This window comes from Podarcis muralis, chromosome 11 (assembly GCF_964188315.1).
Source record: "Podarcis muralis chromosome 11, rPodMur119.hap1.1, whole genome shotgun sequence".
Classification (NCBI taxonomy): domain Eukaryota; kingdom Metazoa; phylum Chordata; class Lepidosauria; order Squamata; family Lacertidae; genus Podarcis; species Podarcis muralis.
Window position 1 is genome coordinate 38,179,690 of NC_135665.1, and position 6,290 is coordinate 38,185,979.

General features: G+C 44.9%; 1 pseudogene; it reads left to right on the forward strand.

The window, feature by feature from the left end:
• Positions 1-3,292: 3,292 nt before the first annotated feature.
• Positions 3,293-5,394, forward strand: LOC114606639 (proteinase-activated receptor 1 pseudogene; annotated as a pseudogene).
• Positions 5,395-6,290: the final 896 nt, after the last annotated feature.

The window sequence follows — 6,290 nt, forward strand, 5'->3', positions numbered from 1 at the left end:
AGTGCCACCAGCCAAGTGAAAAAGCAAGCATCAATTCCATTATTCTATCTATTCCCCTGGAGATGCCACTTTCACAATGGCCAAACCTGATCAGAAGTTGTTTTACTTGTCTTAAATAGGGAAAAGCAATAGGGAAAAGCAACATTTATCTGAGCACATGGACAGGATAACAACTCCATCACTACAGAATCAGTACTGAAGGACTCTGCAGATACAAACTTGTGCACAGAGACTAAAATGAATCAGAGGTTTCCCAAACAATTTGGACAGAGCCAACACGTGAAGATACCAGTGGCTCCAAGCAGACACACTCCTGCTCCCTTTCTGCATCTTGCTACCGCCAATATTAGCAAGAGTGCTGTATTTGTAGATCCATGGAGACCTCAACCCTGGCCAGGCACCTAGCTTTGACTGCAATTGTGCTCTTTGACCACCAGAGGCTCCCCTAGCTTCAGTAGATCTGAGCTGTGCTCTCTGAATGGCAACTGTTGTGGAACAACAGTGCGAGAGGACTTGTCCTCAATGATGTGCTGTTTCTAAGCTTCTCAGGCACTAGCTGACCAAATGGGGAACAAGAGTTTAGACTAGATGTGCTTTTCTCCAGATCCAGCTGGGTAATGTTGTAATGCCCAACTTCAGCAAGGTACTTGTAGCATGTATTCTCAGCTCAAATCATGGGACAATCTCCTAACACTTCTAAACACATCTGGCCTTACCTTTTGCTTGTTCTCACAGTGACAATGGACTCTGGAATGGTGTAATAGCATCAAAAGTGAAATGGAGTGGATAATTTGTCGCATAGTTTCGAATGGATGCTCAGCCATGAATTGTCCTGGAAGTCACAATCCCATCACAAGAGTTATTGTGATGAGAAAAGAGACTAATAGTAAAGCACTTCATGCACTTACAGGTACTCAAGATAGGGAGAAGGGATACATTCTGTTCATTAATGAGGTTTAATTGTCCGTCCCACCCTGAAAATGGAAACGTTCATTACCAACCAAACGCATCAGTATCCATTACATGGGTCATAATGTGATTTTCAGAAATATTTTGTTTTTCAGAAAGCATCTTTTGAGAACAAAAGATGCCAAACCATGTAGATAATTCCTCCTATTAATATGATGACTCTCATGAAAGCTGTCTTTTATGAAGCTTTGAAAAGCAGCTAGGAGGGAGAAATAAAAAGCCCATTCCTCCCTCTTCCTTAGTCCTGTCTCTTTGAAGGTTGCTTTTCTGACAGTAGGGGGTTAGCTCTGGGTCTCCAATTGCTTTAAGCTAATATTCAAGCCCAAATTGGATGAAAAGATGAAGAGTGGTATTTGATCTCAGAGAACATGCCTTTCAGATAAATCCTTGCAGCCCTTTTTTAGAAACCTGGCAGCAAAAGCTGAGGTGTGCCTCTGGAGGAATAATGGGCCGAACTCTGAAGATACTTTCTCTGCTTAATATACTCTGCACCTTACATAGCACAGTAAGAGCAAACAGTAAGTACCCTTACCGTGGTTTGTGAATGATTTAACATGCTTTAATTTGCACAAGGCAAGCAGAAGGGTGGGGGGGGGCGGTCTACTTATTTATGACGCTCTTCTCTACTTGGCTGGCATTCCATCTTGCCTTAAGCATTGTGTGATGCCCAATTTTGTGTGACAGGAAGAGTAAGGCCCCTTCCATGAGTGGAAGTCCATTCTGCTGGCATGCAGACACCATTATAGTTGAAAAGGGTTCAGTAAAGGGCAATCAAAATGATCCAGGGAATGGAGCAAATCCCCTAGGAAGAAAGACGAGCATTTTCGGACCTTTCAGTTTGAAAAGGCACATGAAAGGTGACATGATAGAATTTTATTTAAAAAATATGCCCAGCATGGAGAAAGTGAACAGAGAAAAGTCTTTCACCATCTTTACTCTAGAACTCATGGGCATCCAATGAAGTTGCACGCTGGAAGATTCAGGACAGGCAAAAGAAAATACTTCTTTCCACAGTGCATGGTTAAAGTAGGGAACTCAGTTCCACAGGAGGCAGTAATGGCCACCAACCTAGGGGGCTTTAAAAGAAGATTGGACAAATTCATGGAGGAGAGCGGTAGTCTAAACCACTGAGCCTCTTGGGCTTGCCAGTCAGAAGGTCGGCAGTTCGAATCTGCGTGATGGGGTGAGCTCCCGTTGCTCTGTCCCAGCTTCTGCCAACCTAGCAGTCCTAAAGCATACCAGTGCAAGTAGATAAATAGGTACCACTCCGGCAGGAAGGTAAACGGTGTTTCCGTGCGCTCTGGCTTCCATCAAGGTTTTCCATTGCGCCAGAAGTGGTTTAGTCATGCTGGCCACATGAGCCAGAAAGATGTCTGTGGACAAACACCAGCTACCTCGGCCTGAAAGCAAGATGAGCACCACAACCCCATAGTCGCCTTTGACTGGACTTAACTGTCCAGGGGTCCTTTACCTTTACTTTACTATTTTTTAATTAGTCACGTATCACTCGAAGGTGTTCCAGCAGCTTACATTAAAGCAAAACATGTGCACATCCACACTACCACAGGGTGAGGAAAGAGGGGGGAATCATATAATACAGTAATCTTTAATACAAGATACAAGTGATAGAATAACAACACACTAGCTGCATAAACAGCAGCAAACAACATTAGCAGTACTCAAACAATAAGCAAAGCAATACTCCCATCCACTAATGAGCAGATAAATCAAACCTCAACCCCCCTCCTAGTCCAAAAACCATTCACATCAAACCAACAGATCCCCCCTCAATCTCCCCACCACACCTAGAAGTCTGCCATCAGGCCAGCTGCTGCAAATCTGCAGCAGGTGGGTTCAACATCCTCCGGGGGGGGGGGGCGTCCATCATTTGCTGGAACAATAGGAGGGGAGAGTGCTTTGTTCTTGAATCTTGTTTTTGAGTTTCCCACACGCTTCTGGGGGGCCACTGTGAGATCAGGGTGCTAGGCTAGATGGCCATTCCTGATCTAGCAGACCCTTCTTATATTCTTATTGGATGGTAGTGCTATTTTTCTAGAAAAAGAGGTGTCGGGAAAACCACTTGTTCTCTTATAATGGCAATGGCATCCACCTGAGAGGTGTCGGAACTGATGTCCGGTGAGTTCCAGCTGGGGAAAGAAAGCCCTGAATAGCACCAATTGTGATTGAAGAGAATATTCTTCTATTAGGAAGATAAGCTTTGGGGATTCCCCCCCAATATATATATATATGTGTGTGTGTGTGTGTGTGTGTGCGTGCGTGCGCGCGCGCGCGCGCGCGCATTACATTAGATATTTAGGTTTTGATTTAAAAGGAATTCCATCCCCAAATCAGTTAGAGTGCATCTAAATCATTTTTAGGTTTTGTATGTCCCATCTCTGAAATTTGTGTGATTTCTGTTGTGCAGTGAAATTTGTATTGTTTTATGGTTTTTATGCTCATTTGACATTCTTTAAGCCACTAATGCAAAATGTACCTCCTTAAAGAGGCATAAGCTTTCTAGCAACTCCTTGGGAGCGCTTTCGACTGACCTGTGCTCTGTGGACTCTTGATAGCTTTTAACATACGGTATTTGCAGCACACTCTCTACTGTTCTGTTATAGAATAGGAGCAGAAAAGGGGACATATTGAGAAGGAAATAACTGATTTGTAGTAGAGAGACCTCCAAAGTTATAAAGTGTTTCAGCATAAAATAAAAAAGGAAGGAAGGGGTTTCAACATTATTTGTATTAGCACAGATCCCTCCTGGAACTTTACAGTGAGAGGGAAGGGATCACAAATCAAAATTAACAACAACAATCCTAATAATCCAGATTGGACAATACAAATCTGTAATTTAGTAGTCTGAATTTATATTCTGATGAAGAGAGTAATATGTTATGCTGGTGTTGACATAATTGATTTTATATTGCTTCTCCTTTCAGATTCATCCTTAGAGATGGCTAGGAGCCTCTTGCCAATTTTAGTCAGTCCTTCTACACATGAGAATGAGTTGGACACCCACAGTGAAAACACAGAGTCCATTCACCTCTCAGAGGACATTGAAACAATCATAACTAGTCCATGGGTAACTTGGTTTGTTCCTTCAGTCCACATTATTGTTGTCATGTTCAGTCTGCCTTTAAACATTATGGCAATCCTTGTGTTTGTGGTCAAAATAAGGCTTAAGAAGCCAGCTACAGTGTACATGCTCAACCTGGCTTCTGCAGATGTCCTCTTTGTGTCTGTGCTTCCTTTTAAGATCATCTACCACTTTTCTGGAAACAATTGGACATTTGGGCCGGAAATGTGTCGTTTCATGACATCTGCCTTTCACTGCAACATGTACTGCTCCATCCTGCTGATGGTGACCATAAGCGTTGACCGTTTCATGGCAGTGGTGTACCCAATGCAGTCTCTGTCATGGCGCACACCAAGACGGGCCGCTTTGATCTGCTTTGCCATCTGGATTATAGCCATAGCTGGAGTGATTCCTCTGCTTCTCAGGGAGCAAACAGAAAGATTCCCTCGCTTAAACATTACCACCTGTCTTGACTCACTAGCTGTCTCTACAGTTAAGACATTTTATCGTTACTTTTCTGTAGTGTCTATTTTGTTCTTTTATATACCATTACTAATTTCTGGTACCTGTTATGTGTGCATTATAAAGAAACTTTCTTCATCCAATGTTGCTACAAAGCCAGGTAAAAAGAGACGTGCCATTCTCCTGTCTGTAGCTGTCTTGTCCTCTTTTATTATTTGTTTTGGTCCAACAAATGTCACGTTTATGCTGCAAATCTTCAGCCTTTTGCCTGAAGAGCAGGTTGCAAATCTCTTGTTTGCATGCACGCTTGCCACTTGTATCACTACCATAAGCAGTTGCATTGACCCCCTGATTTATTATTATGCCTCTTCAGAGTGTCAAAGGCAGGTCTGGCGTCTCCTTTGCTATAGAAAGCATTCTGATCTGGAAAGGAGCATTCAGTTTTCAAGCAGTAATATGGAAACCTCATGAATATAGCTTTTAATCATTTGCCCAGAGCAGGGGTCGGCAAACTACGGCCCGGGAGCCAGATGCGGCCCTCCAGGCTCACAAATCCAGCCTGCGGACCCTGCCACCACTCAGTCAGTCCCTGCACACTGTGGATGCCTCACCGCACAAGGACTGACTTCCGTGGTGCTGGCACGGCTTCTGGGTGGGTGACGATGCTGGTGCGGCTTCGGATTGGCCGCAGGAAGCTCCTGCAGCCAATCCGAAGCTGTGACGTTTGGATTTGTGTGCAGGGGAGGCGACGACACGGAGCAGAGCAGAGGTGGTGCTGCTGCCCCCAGCACCTGAGCGGGGCTTTCCCCATGGCGACAGTGCACACTTGGCAAGGGCCCCTGGCTTCCTGTCAGCCTCCTCCAACACCTCTTCCTCCTCTTCTGCCATTGCTGCTTCTGCTGCTGCTGCTTCTCCTCCTCCCCGACACTGCTGCACCGGCCGTGGCTCATTTCCGGGCGTGCGGGATACAGTGGTACCTCAGGTTAAGTACTTTATTCGTTCTGGAAGTCCGTTCTTAACCTGAAACTGTTCTTAACCTGAAGCACCACTTTAGCTAATGGGGCCTCCTGCTGCTGCCGCGCCGCCAGAGCACGATTTCTGTTCTCATCCTGAAGCAAAGTTCTTAACCTGAAGCACTATTTCTGGGTTAGTGGAGTCTGTAACCTGAAGCATATTTAACCTGAAGCATATGTAACCTGAGGTACCACTGTATGAGGAAGAAAGAGGCACCGCCACCATTGCAGGTAACCAGGCTTAGGCTATTCTCCACCTCCCCGCGGTGAAGCAGAGCATGCAAACCAGAGGGGATGATCGTTGCAAGAAGATTTGTGCACGCACACAGAGACCTTGCCACAATATTGTTGTGACCGTTGCATAGTGCGTACTTACCCAGGAGTTGTTACGCTCTGGTGGGATGTGATGTCAACTTAACTTTTACACAGAGGGCAGGCCCGCTGGAATGAATGGACCCGGGTTGGGCATGGCCACTCATGTCAACGGGTCTACCCTTGGGTAAAAAATAGAGACTGCCGCGTAAATATGCTTTTTTAAAAAGCTGCAGTCCAGCCCCCGACAGTGTTTGAGGGACAGTGAACCGGCTCCCTGTTTAAAAAGTTTGAGGACCCCTGATCCAGAGCATAGCATTTTATCTTATTAGTTTATTAATTGCCTTTTGTATAAATCTCAAGGTGGTTTGCAACCACACAGTTATATCTGATGTAATGTACTCATTCATAAAATTGGGTTTTGCATGTCACAGGTTTTGCATGGTTCAAAGCCT